Source organism: Euprymna scolopes, chromosome 23 (assembly GCF_053919585.1).
Source record: "Euprymna scolopes isolate OS-2025 chromosome 23, ASM5391958v1, whole genome shotgun sequence".
NCBI classification, from domain to species: Eukaryota; Metazoa; Mollusca; class Cephalopoda; order Sepiida; family Sepiolidae; genus Euprymna; species Euprymna scolopes.
This window is the reverse complement of record NC_136504.1, coordinates 98,640,462-98,661,042: the sequence shown is the minus strand read 5'-3', so window position 1 is coordinate 98,661,042 and position 20,581 is coordinate 98,640,462. Positions and strand designations below refer to the sequence as shown.

At 32.2% G+C, this 20,581-nt stretch overlaps 1 protein-coding gene across 1 annotated transcript in view; it reads right to left on the bottom strand.

The window, feature by feature from the left end:
- The window catches only part of LOC145246053 (uncharacterized), a 256,726-nt gene that overhangs the window by 80,543 nt on the left and 155,602 nt on the right, over positions 1 to 20,581 (bottom strand). Inside the window, exon 2 of the mRNA XM_080107896.1 lies at positions 14,401 to 14,446. The gene's annotated coding sequence lies outside the window, so the exon portion shown is untranslated. The remainder of the gene's footprint in view (positions 1 to 14,400; positions 14,447 to 20,581) is intronic.

Sequence of the window (20,581 nt, the reverse complement as noted above, 5' to 3'; positions counted from 1 at the left end):
TCCTGATGCTGAGTTCTTTTTAGTTATCTGCGAAAATATTTTGCGAATGTTGCCATTTTTGTAGTCGAATGTTTTGTTTATGATTATCAACACATCAGCACGAGATAATAGTAGACAGGGAAAGGTTAACTGTTTGGAATATGAACGGTTTACATTTTCGTACGCAAAACACACACACACACACACATATATATATATATATATATATATATAAATATATATACAAATATAATTTAATAATTGTTTGAAAATGGCTACAGGTAATGCCGAAAATATTTGTCAATGAGGGAATTACTATTGGTCTAGTAATATCTATCTTCTTCTCTTTTCTTCTTTCTCTTCTCTTCTTTTTCTTCTTCTTCTTTCTTTCTTCTTCTTCTTCTTCTTTTTTCTTCTTCTTTCCTTTCTTTTTTCTTTCTTCTTCTTCTTCTTCTTCTTTTTTCTTCTTCTTCTTCTTCTTCTTCTTTCTTTTTTTTCTTTCTTCTTCTTCTTCTTCTTCTTCTTCTTCTTCTTTTCTCTCTCTTCTCTATATAAAATGAACTCATTTTTTTTTCCGTGTGATTTGGACCGTAATAGGATTAAAAATCAAGACATTTCATGCAAATGTACTGTGCGCAAACTGCAGCACAATATCCGAGATGTGTTATAGGCCTATTACCTCTCCACTTCCTCGATAATCTTAGATCCCTATATTTTTTCTGCTGAGAATTCACGGGCAAAATCGGTTAAAATCAATGGAAGTGGTAAAATCTTTTCTTTCTAATAAAATTCCTCCTTTCCCCGCGACCACTTAACACAATTGCCGGATCGTTCACAAGGAACAGCTACGAAGGAACACCGGTTTGAGTTTTCTTTACTTAGTAGTTGCATAAAAAACTGGAATCAACCTAATCGAAGCGTTACTTCGTAGTTGCTTAAAAAACTGGAATTAACCGAATCGAAGGGTTACTGATGCCATTTTTTTTTCGATTTTAGCTGTGTTTTTTGGTTTTGGGTTTTGGGTTTTCAGAACATTTTTTCCCATGATTTTTGCTTTTTGTTTTTCCGATTTCTTTTTTAAAAAAGTTTTACGTTTGTTGTTTTCTTTTTGTTTTGGTTTTGCCGATTTTTTAAAAAGAAGTTTAACATCGTTTTTCATTTTTTTTTTAATACATGGCTATTACTTCGCTTACACACACACACACACACACACACACACACACACACACACACACACACACACACACCTTCAAACAACGCCGGGTACCCCCCGCTAGTTGGTAATATTGTTGTTATTGTTATCATTATTATTATTAATAACTTCGCGCCTATGATTATCTTAGCTATTAGTATGATAACCATTGCAATGATCATTATTGTTGATATTGTAACTAATCTTAAAATTGCCATAATTTTTATTATTATTATTATTATTATTATTATTATTATTATTATTATTATTATTATTATCATTGTTGTTGTTGTTGTTGTTTTTATTATCATCGTTAATATTTCTATTATTATGACTATCTTGCTGGTTGATGAAACTGGTGCAATTTGGTAAATATATGTTTCCGTCTTCTAATGCGTAAATCTGAAATCCTTATAAAAAGTATAAGATGTTGATGCCCTCACTGAACCTCAATTTGTGACATTGGTGAAAGACACTGATGAAGAGACAAATTGGAATACGCATATAAAAATAATCTATATAAATAAAGCAGTAGATGTATGTATGTATGTATGTATGTATGTATGTATGCATGTATGTATGTATGTGTGTGTGTGTGTCTGTGTGTAAATATTTAACAGGTAAACTCTTAGACTACTAGTCACATGACATTGAAATTAACAGGAAATAGTAATTATACGCCAAGAATGGTTTATAACGAGTAAAACCATTGCTTGGGTCGATAAATACCGCGTGTTCATTTCAAGTGGCCGACATATTTTTGCTTCTTTCTGCGCATGCTCAAATAAAATTCATTTATTTAAATTTTATTACGTTTCCTTCGATAACAACATCGGTAGAGAACGCAGTTGGAACGCTAAATGTTTTGGTTTCGATTCCAACTGATGATAGCAAGACATTTTTAAAAAACTTTTGCTATCATGTCTTTGTATTAATAAATGCGAAAATCTACACGAATTAAAATATATTTGAACATGAATTAAAATATATTTGAACACGAATTAAAATATATTTGAACATACCAGCATTACAAAATATATTTGAACATACCAGCATTTCAGCCCGGCGTTGCCTGGTTGTTAGGATGTGTATGTTGAGCAAAAAAAAAAAAAAAAAAGAAAGGTAAATTTTTTAAACTTTGACTCCTATTATTACCCCTTAACATTTATTGTTTTGGGCTCAAATAAAGTTATTAAGTTAGATCCATGTACAAGGAAACTATATCTAAAATTTCAATTGTTTATACCCAAAATTGGCGGAGGAGTTTGGTAGAGTTCTCAAAGGTCAAATTGTTGAACTCTAACCCCTTAACAGCCAAATTTCTGGCCAAAAACCGATTACAAAGATTTTCCTAGATCTCAGTACCGTGTATATCAAATTTCGAGTCCGTAGACTGAAAATTGACAGAGTTATTGCGTAGAAAAATCTACACACACAGACACACACACAGACACGTTCACTTTTATATATATACTAGCATTTCAGCCCGGCTTTGCCCGGGTATTTGGATGTGTATGTTGAGCAAAAAAAAAAGTGGTAGTAGGAAGGCAGGCTCGAACCCGTACCGCGAAGGAGGAGGAAAAGAACGGGGGGAAAATTGACGTCTTTGCTGTTACGACCACCTCCAAACTGGAAGTGACTTATGTTTAAATCAAGGCTAGATAATCGAAAGGAGAGGATGACTTATAAAAATATCGGTGAAAAAAGTACCCCCCCCCCCTGTAGAAAAGTGCCCAGTTGAAGGTAAACATATTAATGTTTTAGCCAATTTTTCGATATTTATCGTCTGAAAGGTCGAACACTAAAACGATACTGATCTTGGTAAAATCCGTCGTCTCTGTTGAAAATGTTCGGCAGACATGCAAACATACATACATACATACATACATACATACATACATACATGCATACATTCATTTACTGGTAACTAAAGAATTTCGACCCAAACCGATTAAAAAGCTTGCCCTATCTCTGAATACCCTTTATGTAAAATTTCAAATGTTTAGACCAGAAATTGTCTGAGTAATTTGGTAGAGGCCGTAGAGGTCAAATTTTTAAAACTTTGACCCCTATTATGACCCCTTAACATTTATTGTTTTGGGGCTCAAATCAAAGTATAAAGTTAGATCAATGTCTAAGTAACCTATATCTAAAATTTCAAGTGTTTAGACCCAAAATTGTCGGAGGAGTTTGGTAGAGTTCTGAAAGGTCAAATCATTGAACTTTGACCCCTTAACAGCCAAATTTCTGGCCGAAAACGGATTACAAAGATTTTTCCAAATCTCAGTACCCTGTATATCAAATTTCGAGTCTGTAGACTAAAAATTGACAGAATTATTACGTAGGGAAATGTATACACACAGACACACAGATACACAGACACGTTCACTTTTACAGATATATAGATTAAACAAAAATATATACGTGTGCATAAATATATATGGAAACAATTTTGTGTTTCCTGTAAACATTTTACGCAAATATTATGCAAGTTTAAATCATGTAGAATATCTGCATGAAAATAATTACACGTAATAGTTAACTAAAGATGATCATCCCATGGGAAAACCGAGAAAACTAATAGGGAATTAATTAAAATGAATGTTTAAAAGAATATGCAAATTAGCTTGATCTTCTGCTAGTGAATGCATTTCCACAACTCACATATAAGAAAATTGTATTTCCTTTTTAAATAAATAGAAAAGAGGGGTTTAATATGAATATCAATACACACAAAAGAAAAAACGAATTTATAGTAGTATAGATAGATAGATAGATAGATATAGATAGATTTTACGGCAAGCGGAATCAAAATTTATTTACATATTGGGAAAATAAAACTTAAAAAAAAAATTTCTTAGTGATGTTTTGAAGTCTTTTAAGACGATAACTATCTTTTGGACAATTATGCTTTTGCCCGAAATCTCATGAACGAAGACAAAATTAAAAAAAAAAAAAAATTCATAGCAAAGCTTAATTGGGCTAAAGGCAGATTCTTGCGTTTCTTTCTTTCTTTCTTTCTTTCTTTCTTTCTTTCTTTTCCAAGTAATGCGTAAGTATTACTCCAGATTCTGAAATTGAAAATATTTATAGTCTAACCTAACCTTAATAATGTTATATTTCTTTAAATCAAACCATTACTCCTGTTCGCTTCAGATTATTTTTTTCTCCAAATAGCTTTTAGTTAACTTCTCTCTTTTTCTATACATAATTTCTCCTTTTCTTTTTTTTTTGTAAAGAAATAAGACGAAGTCATCCCTATATATATTTTCTTTTTATTAATTTATGAAATTAGATAAGCAAATATTAATTTCAAACTAAAATTCTAAAATTTTCGAATGTGTTGTGTGTTTTTTTTTTTAGAAAGATTTCCTCACACATTTACCGAATTCAAATATTTTAAAGAAAATTATGACAACACAAAATAGAGGTTTAGTTTAATACAAAATAGAAATTTTCGTAATTAATAAAATATAAATAATCATTAAATTTTGAGAAAACAAACATTAATTTGAATGAGACTTTTTATATAATTGGTCTCTCTCACTACAATACATATTTTTCTTTATTATTTTACATTGACCACAAATCGCCGTTCACATTCGAAATGCCAACTTTTATATGTTTTCGGGTATGCTGCAAACGAATATTACAGTTAATTTTGGAGCTGATAAGTAGTTTACCAGATATGAAAACATTTTTTATTCAACGTAAAAGCTAATGTAATCCCCAGCAGCCATTTTTTTCACAGACGAGGAATTAGTAATGCGTATGCGTAACGGCTTTCCGCAAACCTTCACATGTTAAGAACGGCTTTCGGAATAAACACTCTGAACCTCTCCATATTAATAACTGCTTTCGGAATAATACTCCCAACCTACCCATGTTAAGAACGTCTTCTGGAATAAACACCTATATCTCCCCATGTCAAGAAAAGGTTTCTGAATAAATACCCCGACCTCCTCACGTGAAGAACGACTTTCGGAATAAATACCTCCAACCTCCCTACGTTAAGAATATCTTTCAGAATAAACACCTCATTTTTTCTTGGGGTGTGTGTGAAAAATATTTGCTTTGTCGTCTGCTTCAGTTACACGTATGCGTATTATTAACTATTCGATTGTAAAAACAAAATGGTTGCGAGAGATTACATTAGCTTTTCCGTTGAATATCATATGTTTTCATATCTGGTAAACGACTTATCAGTCCTAAATTTAACTGTGATGTTCGTTGTTAGCATAACTGAAAACTTATAAAAGTCGACATTTATAATTAAAAAACCGACACGAGATTGAAATCACCAATGAAAGGTTGATACCAAAGCAATCATCTATAATATAAATCTAATCTGTCTGTTTAAATGTATGTATGTATGTATGTATGTATGTATGTATGTATGTATGTATGTATGTATGTATAAAACTTTCGACAGACGCGACGAATTTTCAAGAGATCGATATCATTTTGAAGCTCGACCCTTCGGACGACAAATATAGAAAAAGTGGTCCAAAACATTAATTCCTTCATCCTCAACTGGGCAGTTTTCTACAGGGAGGATCGTTTTTTTCGCTGACATTTTTTACAAGTCATTCAACCCTCGCTTCCACGACGTCGCATAAAAGGCATTATTTCGATCACCCGTGATGTCACAACCAGACCGTTTGTTTTTTTTTCACTTCTTTTTCCTCTAGCCCGTTACGGGTTCGAGCCTTCTTACTCCTATTTATTTTGTTTTTTGTTCCTCAACCAATATTCTACACACCCCCACTTTCTTTTCTACCTTCATGTCACGGGTTTAAGCCTGCCAGCCTACAACAACATTTTTATTTTGCTCAACACACACACCTCCAAACAGCCGGGCAACGCCGGGCACCCAGGCTAGTTCAAACATAAACAGAAGTTCTCTTGTCCGTTATATTTAAATGAAATTCAATAAAATTTGAATTTACTCCAAAACAATAAATTTTATAAAGTTTATGTTCATCCACCCTAACCCGACGGTAGACGTGCCAAGCGGCAGTTGCCAAATCATTACAGTATTGTAAGTACACTTGTATTCCTTTAACATGATATTTCGAAATCATCCTACAACAAAACTTTACATTATTAATATTATATTATGACATTACTTTATGTAACCGTTAGAACGGTTAAAAAAGAGAGATAGGTTTAACAAAGCGTAAGTCTGCAATAAATGGTTTATCTATCAAACAAAATGCTGCTGTTATTGGGAACTGAAAGTTTGATTCGATCCCGAATTTTTTTTCCGTTTAAATTGTGATATGAAAATCCAGCACTTTTGCAATACAGCGTGGTAACCATGTTTTTGGTTTTCAGTTTTGGGAATATTATTATGAAGACATTTATTTGTATGATCAGTCAGCAGCACTTTTCTCAAATCACCTCCTTTTCATTGACTCTGGTTCAATAACATTGCACAAATTACCATGTGGCCAGACGGTACATTCAATTCGTTATCTAATGACTAAGGTTTTCTCAGATATTGCTAAATATTTCCGCAGTGTTGGATGGCTTTATGAAAGAACAATCTTAACCCCTAGAAATGATGCTGTTGATATGATCAATTATAATGTTTTGCAAGAGTTATCGATCCAGTGATTGTGTTATTGATGAATATCAGGCAGTAAAATTTCCTGTAGAATTCACTATAACCGCCTGGAATGTCACATCACAACCTGATATTGGAGGAAGAAACTCCAGTTATATTATTAAGAAATCTTGATCCAACTAAACTGTGTAATGATACACGGTTAGCAATAAAATCTTTGAAAACTAATGTTCTGGAAGCCATGATAATAACTGTAAATTTTAAAGGTGAAACAGTGTTAATTCCTCAAATTCCCCTTATTCCTTCTGACATACCATTTCAGTTTAAGCATTTACAATTCCCAATAAAAATAGTTTTGCCATGTCTATAAATAAAGCTCAAGATGTAAGCCTCAAAGTTGTTGGACTTGATCTCGCTTTTCTCAAAGACAGTTGTATGTTGGTTGCTCACGCATTAGAATTCCTGAAAAAACTCTATATTTACACACCTGTTAGAGGTCACACCCAAAATGTACAGGCTCTTCAAAATTAAGACTATAGGTACCAGTGTTTAGATATGCACTGGTTGAAACTAAATTTTAATTATTTCATTAACAGACTAGATTATTAATTTCATCTTTATATACATTGTACATAATTAAACAAAAGGAGATTTAACAGTTTTCAGATATGCACTATAAAATAAATATTGCAATCCTTACGTCATATTTCGAAAGAAGAAGGATTAAAAGATAAAAGATTAAACTAGAAAATCGGATTAGGGTTACTGGCGAGACCTCTATAAAATAAAACGCTCCTACTGCTTCTACCTCATGGGGGATGTGGAAAAAAAAGTCATTATGAATTAATGTTTCGTTAAGTCAATAAAATAATTATATATAAGGACGGAATATTCAAATATATCAAATATAACCCGGCAATGCTGGGTACTTCAGCTAGTAAGAAAATAAAAATAAAATAAAATTCCGAGTTGTCTCTGAAATCATTCTATCGTTGTTCACCAGAATTTTAGGAACACTATCAATAAATAAATAAATAAATAAATAATGTAAAACTATTTATTTGTGCATTCTCTCTTTTCTTTCTCTCTCTCTCTCTCTCTCTCTCTCTCTATATATATATATATATATATATATATATATATATATATATATATATATATATACATACACGCACACGCACATATATATGTATGTGTTTGTCTGCTTCTCTGTGTGTGTATTATAAATATTATATCTATATAATAATTAGGGATGGGACTGTTCCAATATTTTCGCGATTCCGATACAATTACCGATTCGGTGCTAAATTCTCGAAATACCGATTCCGATACAAATACCAATTCCAATTCCAATACAGATTCCGATACAAATAGCGATTCGTTATAATCTCTAATTATTTAACTATAAGATTGGTATTTTCCCCCGATTTTCGTAAAAACACATGTTTAATATGCAAATATTTGCCTAGACGTCAAATACACTTGTAGAGTGTGATGTATCGATTTTAGTTTTACTGGTATTTTAAATATTTATTATTTTTATCATTATGGAAGATTTTACTTTAAACAAAATCAAATAAAAAAGACAATTCAAAGAATCGATTTGGCATCGGAAAATAGGCATCAATTTTACTGATTGCGATACCGATACCCTAAATCTTCCGATTTTTCTGATTTCCGATTCAAATTTCCATTAATCGTCCCAACACGAATTATAATATATATATATATATATATATATATATATATATATATATATATATATATATATATATATAGTCCTGCTCAAAATCATAAGATCACTTAAGAAAGTAAGCGTTTACGCATATTATCGAATTTTTAATCAAACAAATGGTTATATAATATATATCTATATACTACATATATATTACATTATATATATATATATATATATATATATATATATATATATAGAGTGAGAGAGAGAGAGAGATATGCTACTTATACATTTTACATTGTTTAGATATGTATATATACTACATATATATTACATTACATGTATGTATATATATATATATATATATATATATATATATATATATATATATATATATATATATATATTTAATTAGCTCCAGATCAATTTGTAAGAAAGAATGAAATTTTATGGCGATTTGTATCAAAATAAAAAAAAAAAACGATAGTCATTCAAATAGACTTAATTTTAATCTATTTATTTCTATCAAGACATATAAATACAGATTAAAAAATTATGAGGCAGTTTTTTTTAAACATTGTTAATCTGCATTGTTACATTTAAAATTCCATTCAAATTAATCCATGTAAGTTCGTATCCTTATGCACATACCTACACAGATTTTATGCGTATTTTCTTGCTGTATATCGGGCATATGTTCTTTCACTGTACAGTTAATTGGCGTGGCAACCACAATAGCTGCAACTGAGAACCTTACCGATAGGTCATGAAGCCTAGCTTTAAATGCAGGGATACTTGACCGCAAAAATACATGTATACATGTTATTTTTTGTTACTGCTTTTTATATATTTATAATACACACACACACACACACACACACTTCATTTAATCACATAAATTAATATACGAAAGTATAAATTTATGCGTGAACTTTAAGTATTTACTTCAACAGTGCTCAATACGTAAGTAGAACTAAGTAGTAAATTAACAGTTGCCATATATATTTTATAACTTACTCTATATACATATATATATATATATATATATATATATATATATATATATATATATATATATATAATGAAACATATTGTTGTTAAAGTCGCTGGCAAAGTGGTTGGATCACTCTATCGCCCCAGAAGCACTCTTTAGTCTGCATAAGTACGTCCCAAAATAGAGTGCTGTTGCCACATCTGGGCAGGAGCTGCTTGACACGCACTATCCAGTTTTGATAGAGTTCGAAAACCGGCTTCGAAACTTAGCAGGCGATGCCCTTTTCTCTTCCCTGCAATCTCTTTCTCACAGAAGAGAAGTTCCGAGTCTGTCCCTGCTCTGCTGTTATTTTCATGGCAAGTTGCTTAACTGAATTCCAATTTATGCACCCCCCTTTCCAAACTTTCACAAAAAACACTCGGCTAGCTACAACCACTATATACAATTTCTCCACTCTCTATCTGTGCCTACGTCTAAACGCAGGTTCCATGAACAAAGCTTATTTCTCAGAACTGCTCGCGTGTGGGACATTGTTCCACTTGTCTGTTTCGAGGTTGAATACAACATATTAGCCTTCAAATCCAACGTAAACAAGTTCTGATTGAGCCCTCCCCATAAATAATCAAATTCTACCCAATTTGAACCATTAACGATTACTACTCTACCACCTTACTCGAGTGGCTTTCGGGCATAGATAAGTGGTGATAAGTATCACACACACACACACACACACACACACATAGGAAAAGGGGGGTTAAAGAAGTATTGAAGGGTTCTTTAAATGTAGACCTATCAATATATGTGAAGCTTAACAGGTGTGTTAGAGCTTAAATATAATAATAGCAATATAGACAAGACTAAGCGATATATTAGTATATATAGATTTATTTGCCGATGTAATATATATATATATATATAAATAAGTATTCCTAAATAAGTATTCAGGAGATAAAATCCATATGAATTAAAACGAGCTTATAAAGTGTGCTCAACAAAAAAGAGCCAAATAAATTATATTATTTTATTTATATAGACAAGGTTTGCATACTCGTTACACAATGTTTCGGAGCGAATTGAATTATATAATATAATCATTCCTCATCAAGCGAGAGAAATAAAATTTATGTCTGTTATTCAGAGCATCTTGTCTTTAAATGAGACAGCGAAATATATATATATATATATATATATATATATATATATATATATATATATATATATATATATATTTTATTAAAAAATAAAATATTTAAATGCTAACTTGGAGTGGGAAGGAGTGATGTCTATAGTGACATTTAAAGCTTAAAAATAGATGGCGGTGTGGAGAAAGTGGACGCCAAAACTTAATAATGAGAAGAAAGAAGAAAGAGGAGATAGAAGAAAGAGAGAGAGGGGGGGGGGGAAAGAAAATGAAAAAGAAAAACGAGGAATAAAAAAAACTATATATATTTCGCTCATTTAAGGACAAGATAACAAGCATGAATTTATTTCCCTCGCTAGATGAGGAACGATTGGTTTTTTAATAATTCAATTCGCTCCGAAACATAAGCATGTTTAGTGTAGCGAGTATGTAACACTTGTCTATATAAATAATAATAAAATTATATATATATATATATATAATGAAATTATTAAAAAATCAACGAATGAAATTATTAAAAAATCAACGAATGAAATTATTAAAAAATCAACGTTTCGTCCTTGTTTCAGAGGACATCTTCAGGATAATTGAAATAAAAATGTGAGAAAAGAAAAAAAAGAAACGATCTATGACTTTTTCTTTTCTCACATTTTTATTTCAATTATCCTGAAGATGTCCTCTGAAACAAGGACGAAACGTTGATTTTTTAATAATTTCATTCGGTTTTTTCTATTTTTTCTTTAAACACACACACACACACACACACATATATATATATATATATATATATATATATATATATATATATATATATATTTCGAATCCCGCTAGATTCAGCCACTCCGATGAGTCGTAGACGACGAAACACGTGTCAGTGGATAATTATATTTTAAATATATATATATATATATATATATATATATATATATATTGAGAAGTGATATACAAACTGCCGTTAACGCATTAAGCAATGCTCTTTGTGCAAACAAATCGAGCTTAGGCATTTGGACAGTGTCAAACATCGTTAATTTACCACCCGTACAGTAGCAGAAGGATAGCGTAATGGTAAGGAGCCTTGATTGTCGTTTGGGCGTTCGGGTTTCGATCCATGCTTGAGTTAGTTGCCTGTCTAGCCGCACCGATGAGCTGCGAAACAGTACTGTATGTGGATGGCTATAAATATATATGACATGATAGGTATAAGAGCATATCACACCTGGCCCAATTGTTTTTTCTTTATTACATCAGCATATAAATGGATTACCAATATTTGGCGTTGTCTTGTCTATAATAGTTATATATATATATATATATATATATATATATATATATATATAATGATATTATATATATAGATATATAATGATATTATATATATATATATATATATATATATATATATATATATATATATATATATAAGAGTAGGTGGTATATTGCTTGAAGCATTGTTGGTAAAAGAATATATTGAAGTTTTAAAAGCCAAAAACCATGCGAAAAAGACCGGGACCATGAGAGTAAAGAAAAGAAAAACAAATAAATAGACGGGTATGTTTGAGTAGAGAAATGTCTAACTGTTTATTCATGTATCATTCATCACCTCGTTATATAGTTAATTGATAACCAAGTTGCTGGTATGTCCGGTGTATATAAAGTCTGTTGGTGGTATGGAACTTTGATTAATTTCGGGAGAAAGGTACCTCCCCTTTTCAAAAAAGAAAACAAAAGTATAAACTGTATCATATTTCCACCCCTCTCTCTCTCTCCCCTCTCTCTCTCTCTCTCTCTCTCTCTCTCTCTATATATATATATATATATATATATGTAAATGATATTGTTTATACTTGAACACATACTGATGATAAACAGTATCATATATATATATATATATATATATATATATATATATATTTAAAATAGAATTATCCACTGACACGTGTTTCGTCGTCCACGACTCATCAGAGTGGCTGAATTATATGTCGCTCCCCATTAAAAGGGGGTACTAGATTGGTCAATGGGGAAATTATTCCCAACAAGCATTTAGGTAAAAATGCACTTTCGTATAAATACTTGAATTCATTCAAGAAAGTATCGCTAAACAAAAACAAATAAAAACATATATATATATATATATATATATATATATATATATATATATATATATGATACTGTTTACACCGACTTATTTATCATTATATGCTATCTTTTAAGATGTATCTTTTTTATATCGATCTTTAATCAACATTGTTTTTCTTATTGAATGCAGATGACCTTTTATCGATTCGACCAAAAGCGATCGTCTTCTTTCCGATATGGCATTCGCTCTCACGCCATAAGATTGCAATAACGTCTGACTATTTTATTCATACTAGTTTTAACGTGCAGTTATTATTTCAGATCTTAAATTTCAAACGCTACTTTATAGCTACATGTCCAATGCTTGGTATCAAACGACATAATTTTATTTCGACATCTTGGAAATGACGATTGGTAATACATACATGTGTGTGTGTGTGTGTGTGTGTGCGCGTTTGGAATTCTCATACATGGTAAGTCACGGGAAACGGATGTTTTTAAGGAAAACAAAATAATGTACATAAAAACAGGAATATGAGGGCAATAAACTGAAGAGAAAAGCAATTCAAAATCAATAATTTAAACAAAATTTGACGTCAAATATAAACAAATAACAACAAACTAAATTACATCTTAAGCAGGTTTAAAGAGCCGTTCGTCACTCCCTATCCCTTACTCAACGAGAGCAGGGAGCGTTATAAAAAAACATCCGTTTCCCGTGACTCACCCTGTATAATACTATTCGGTACGCAGAATGATCAGATAAGAACACAAAATTGGATTTATAAGACCGTAAAATCCAACCCTGATCCCCCTTCGCAGTGGATAATGGCGTTATCTCTCCACGGGCCTAGGGAGCCTTGTCTGCATAGCGGTTTCAATCCTACCAGCGTCCATAAAAACGTGGAAGGCAGTAATACTGTTAAAAGAGCATTCCTATCCCGTCGCAGTTAATCACCTGAAGAAAGCCAGAGGATGAGTTGGCCGAAACGTGGTGAAGCAACGCCAATTATCAGATGAGGATAATAGTCCGCAAAAAAATCAATACACAGACGAGTAATAATTTGAATTATTCCATTCTTCTCACCTTCAGTATTCAGTTCTCTCCCACTGCAAGAACTGTGAGGCATTCCCCGGTAAGGACATCTCAGGCGATTAGCAATAATAATAAACTAACCCCTTCTCAAAGAGGGTGGACTTCTTAGAACTGCATAGAACTAAGATAGCACCGCAATCAACAGGGATCAGTAGAGAAATTCTCTAATTTTGTGAGAATAAAAATCCTGGGCCAACTCACAACGTTTCGCTGGTGTAACTTCCGACCTTATCCACGTGCGTCTAACTCGGCAATCTTTATATCGAACTCTTCTACTCTGTAATTTCTGACGGAATTAGAACAAACTACTCCCATGATGGCTGAAAGGCAAGTTGAGATAAGATGAGAAAGTTTGATTTTATCTCGTTTTTTTCCCCCACGTTAGTTGCTCCATCAAGTATTTGGAGTATCGTCTATTCTATTATATTCGTTTCTCTTTCAGTTGAAATAGCATTATCGCCGGACTGTCAGCCTGTAATACTATAGTCGACTTGCGGCCGTTAAGGAAGGAAATAGAAAAACAAACACCAACTACAAAATAGAAAATAGATTTATCAATAGACAATGGACATGGATTTGTTCTTACCAGCAAAAAGGAGGGGTAAGGAGTAAGCTCACTTATCGATAAAAAAAAAACTCTTCACGATTGGTTATAGTTCGAAAGATAAAACTTACCGATTTTAAAACAGGAAGACAGCGTAATCACACTCTCGTTACTTACCTAAAAAATAAAACATGAAACAGATTAGTATTTTTATTGCCTTTTTTGGTGCTTATGTAGTATTGGTCACAAGTGAAAATTTCATTACAAATAAAAACTCTTTAATTTAATTACATATGCAAAATAATTAATCTCACCAAAAATTAGGAACAAATTATATATATATATATATATATATATATATATATATATATATATATATATATATAATAAATTCCACAGCCAAACAACGTCGCAGCCCACAAGAGCCATGACAGTCAAAGACCGGAAGTCCAAGACTTGAGTTTCGCCCTCATTTGGGCTCATCAGGGAGACACATCCGAACTCAGGATTCGAAACCCGAGCCTCTTGCATGCAAGGCAAGCACTCTACCAACTGAGCAAACGCTCTGCACACAAAAATTTCAATTAACCAACACAGATCAAGCAAACCGCGCCGAAATCCGACTGTGAAATGAACCTACTATATATATATAGTAATCCACATGCAGCGCTGTTTCGCTGTATCATAACTCATCAGAGCGGCTAGACTAGCACCTTTCCCTAATTGCACCTTTCCCTAATTTCCGCGATAGTTGTAGGTTCAATTCCCGGTTAGGGAATTGAACCTACAAATATCGCGTTCATACTCGGCAGTTATAACCAGCAGCCCATGAGATCGGTGCTCGCAGATGACCTCAACGAATGTCCATTTAAATAAACACACGCCCACCGCTTTTACATATAAATACACACATACGCATATACGTATATACATATGCTCATGCATACGTAAATATATATATAATCAATTTTTTATTTAAATATTTTTACGTGCATAAAATCCTCTCTCTCTCTTTCTCTCTCTCTCTCTCTCTCTCTCTCTCTCTATATATATATATATATATATATGCATATATGCATATATATACGTACATATACATCTATACATACACATATATCTATATAAATACATAAATATTTATACATACATGTATATATATGTGTGTGTGTGTGTGTATATATATACGTGCATATTTATGTTTATATAAATATGTATGTATATGTAAATATGTATATAAATATGTATAAATATGTATATAAATATGTATAAATATGTATATAAATATATAAATATGTATATAAATATGTATGTATATATATATATATATATACATACATATTTATACATATTTATATACATGGACTACTTCGTTTGGTCACACGTCGGGAACATCACCAACGTGACCCCCCACCACACCAAAGCCAGCCTGATCGCAGAGCTTCCGCCAGCGCTTGTAGAAAATGCATGCTCCCAGTTCCGGACCTGTATCAAGTCGGTGATTGAGGCTGAAGGTAGCAACATTGAATAGATATCAGTTTTACTACATAATCAAGTCACCTGAATTGCTTTTTTTTAAATAAAAGTTTTAAAATAAAGTTGTAGTTTTGTTTTCTTTAGGGTGACACTTTTATCGTTCGACCCTATATATATATATATATATATATATATATATATATATATATATATATATATATATATATATATATATATATAATGATATGACGTCATCAATGACGTCGTTGTGAACAAGCAAACAAACAAGCAAGTAAGCAAACAGGAAGACGAATTTATATATTATAAGTTAAGTTATAGAAATATATTTATGGCAATAACGCTACACAGAGGCTTCCACGTTTCACCCCAGCAGAGAATCATTAGAAATTACGATTCTGTACGGGGAGGAAACGTGGAGACCTCTGTGTAGCTTTATTGCCATAAATATATTTTCACAATATACTACCCAGCTATATACACCTATTGAGCACTGTTGAAAAGAAATACTTACACTGATACGTAAAATACCGTATATTTCGGCATATAAGATAACCCTTAAAGTTAAAAAATCATCTTTAAAAATCAATATTTCATAAGATACCGTCTGTTGAAATCTCGAGCCTAGGCTAAACAAACATGGTTTCGTGATTTAGCAATCGTCTTATACAACCGATATATGATAAATTTAGTAAAATTTTGTACCTCGTCCTATCCGACGATCGCCTTATACGCCGAAATATACGGTAATTATATATATATATATATATATATATATATATATATATATATATATATATATATATATATATGGTTGGTTGGTTGATCGTTTTTGTTTTACGGCATATCAACCTTTTCAGGTTATTTAATGCCGAATTCAGTTATTTTGAAGAAAAAGTTTTTAATAGAATATATATATATATATATTTTTTATTTCAAGTCGGTTTCTATGAAACCCATAGTTGGGACCCTAACAGGTACTACCACTCCGGGTCAGAGTGGGCCTGGGAGCAATGGCAATTAAGGAGTGGCTCCACACTCCCGAAAGCCCACAAGCTGGGGCCTCACCATCGGATATAGTTTTTAAGGTCATATCCAGGACCTATATATATATATATATATATATATATATATATATGGACTTGGTCGACTTTCTTTGATTATAGTCCAGCAAACTTAAACCAACTTTAAGACTGTAGGCTGTGTCCGTACCTGGCCTAGCAATAGAATGTAATAACCAATCTTCTTTAAAGCGTGAAAATATATTAGTTCCAGAAAACGTTTGGGAAAGTGCCACATTTTTAGAAACTCTGCCGAAAGGTTAGCGACTTTATTTCCTTTCCACATACAAACCGACAATACTAAAAAATTAATAGTAAATTATTTCAGAAACTTTCTGTATTGCACGTATGCTGATAACGAAGACTTCAGAAATATTATTTCGTATAATTCTGTAATAAGTTATATAGTGGCGTTTATGAAAAAAAATATTCATTTGTTATACATATGTACATATGTTTCACACTTTTCCGGGAATCATCAGTGTGGACGATAACTGTTCTGCTGGTCACACGATTCAAAACCCCAGACCCAGAATATATGAACTCCTCGAACCGAACAACCACGATGAAAGAAGGGAATTATGGTCTATTTATGTCTATGCAAGCAGACATATCTAGAAGGCATTGTTCAATGACCCGATTCACAAAACTTTACATTATGCATAAATTTGGTAATCTAATTATTATCCTGTCCCTCTGTTTTATGTATGTATGTATGTATGTATGTATGTATGTATTTATTGTCAGGTCATGTCATATGCTACTGGTACCATGTAACCCAGTACTACCTGCCTCATGGTCGGGTCACCGGCGACTAAACTGGTTCCCCCACCAGAATTGTTTAGTGAGGAGGGCGGCTAGTCTCCCTGAAGGATTAAAAACAAGACCTTCCAAAGGGCGAATGAACTCTTTTTCTGGGTCAACGGCCAACTAGCCCCGTGTATATTTGTGTGTGTGTATATGTGTATTGGGGTAGAGAGGGCTCCCGTAAGCCGTGGTGAAGGAAACCTTTCTAGGAGAAGCAAATCTCTGATTTAAAAAACCATAAAGCGGGAGACCAGTACCCGCATTAAGCTGGTCTGCAGTTTAATTTGCTGCTGGCTATCTTGCTCTTGCTTGTTGCTGGATCTCAACATTTTGAACCGAGAGAGAGACTTAGCTGTCGTACAAAGCTAAGACTCTGTAACATCATATTTGTATAGATACTCCCTCAGGCATTTGGGCTCATGGATTATAAATGTCTGAGGGAGTGGCACTCGTCTGACAAGACGTTGCAATCATCATGTATGTATTGGTTTCCTACATGTAAATCCAATGAAGCTGGAAATGTAATTCCTTTACTAATGTTACTTGCTTTGTCAATGGCAAGACACGGGTAAGCTTGTATATATATAATTTTATGTACATGAAATAGTAAATACTAGCAGAATCCGTGGAAATTCCACGGAATGAGAAATATATTTAATCAACAAATATGTTTTGCTACAGCTGATATTTTTTTTGGGATAGCGCAAACATTAGTTTTTGAACAACAACAACAAAAAACCCTAATATGCAGCAAATTAGAGTTTATCAACACGAAATTTCTACGAAAATAGTGTCCATTGTATTTTAAATATAAAACTGACTCAAATGAGATATATTAATAAGTACTTATAAATACTCAGAAAATAATATTGTGCTACATAGTTCAATACAAATAATAAAATCACATTGTAAGCGATAATCTTTTATTTACTATTTCAGTCCAACACTTCTTGGCAAACAATGTTTTTTTTTTGTTTTTTTTGCTCTGTTTCTTTTTCGAATGATATACGTAAAGTTACGCCACCCTTTCTTTAACGAAGAACTGCTGCATGGCGTAATTAGTAGGAATCCTTTTCTCAAACCATTACAATAATTATAATATATTATGATGATATTTAAAAAACAGACTACATCAAAAGGCGGTCACTCATATTTATATCCTGGCGTGCTTGTTTGGCCTTTTTGAAGACAAATTTCGCGAAGTTGGCCTTCTTTTGAAGGCGATTTGGCCTTCAAAAATTGCATTTAGCCTTTTTTAAAGTGCAAGGCACGGACTAGCGAAGTAAGTAATATAATAATTTATTATTATTATCATTATCATTATTATCATTATTATTATTATTATTATTATTATCATTATTATTATTATATTAATATTATATTATTATATTATATTATTATTATTATATTATATTATTATTATATTATATTATTATTATATTATAATTATATTATTACATTATTATTAATATTATTATTATTATAATATTATTATGATATTATTATAGTATATTATTATTATTATTATATTATTATTATTATAAATAATATATTATTTTATTATTATATTCTTCTTCTTCTTCTTCTTCTTCTTCTTATTATTATTATTATTCTTCTTCTTCTTATTATTATTATTATTATTATTATACATAATAGTAACTTATATTAAAAATATATTACAAATACATATGAATAAAGACTGCGTCTCGTAAAAAAAGCGCGTCTTAATATTAATTAAGTCTTAATGTTAATTAGTCTTAATATGCGTCCAAGGGAGTAAAAACCCTCTCTTAGCCAAATAAAGTTGGATACAGCATTGGTGTTGCCATGCTAAAAAAAAAAAAAAAAAATCAATAGATGCAAATTTCAAATGCTACGATACATAATAATGATGATGATGATGATGATGATGATGATGATGATGAAATAATAATAATAATAATAATAATAATAATAAGAAGAAGAAGAAGAGCACTAGGAACAATTCCGAAAAACTTTGAAAAAAGAATGGGAGAAATTGGAACCAAAGGAATGACCGGAAAAATACAACGAACCACAATAATGAAAACAGCTGAAATATTAAGGAATATCCTTGAATGTGGAGACTAACACATATGAGCAGCAAGCGCGGACCAGACAAACTGCAGCAGAGGTAAAACATGAAACGCCACATGGAACCAAGTACATTGAAGCCGCATATCTATAAGTTCTATAACCCCACCACCATCCATTACCACATCACTGAACCCCACCCCTTTAAAAAAAAGAAAAAAAGAAAAAAGCGAGACCAAACAGCCAAGTAGAGTCAAGGAGGAAGGAAAGACTGAGGAGAGAGCACTGACCAGACCTGAGCCAAATAAGTGCGAAGAAAACTGGGACCTTGGAGATGCTTATTGCTAAATTTCAGTGAAGATCAATAGCCGCTGCCAACGAGAAATCAATGGCAAGCAGCTGTTGCGATAATGCAAATTTATTTGCCAATACTATCAAAAGAGGTGGAGCGTACTGGAAATCTGGGAAGACTTGTTGTCACTCAGCTTACAGGGAACAAAACAGGCTGTTTTGAAGGAGAGATCTTTGATAACTTGTGTGAAAGCTCCCTGTGAGCCAATACATACATACATACATACATAGTAGCTTCCTTCAGTCTTGACAGACTATGGTGGTGTCTTCCTTCAGTCTTAACAGATTATGTATACTCACTATAAGGGTGCCTGCACGTGGAATATTTTTGGCAAGAGTTGCGTAATCTCCAACCATACTTCTCATGGGTCGGCAGTGTTAAATACTTGTGGCAAGTTGAGGTTTAGGACGACTAGATACAATGCCGAGATAAACGGAGAGCACATACAGCGCCTAGAATTCCAAAATGGTCACCCATCTGGTAATGGTTAAGCTCCAAAGGACTTAACTTCGGTGATCTGACGAGAACCGGTGTGTCAACGTGATTATG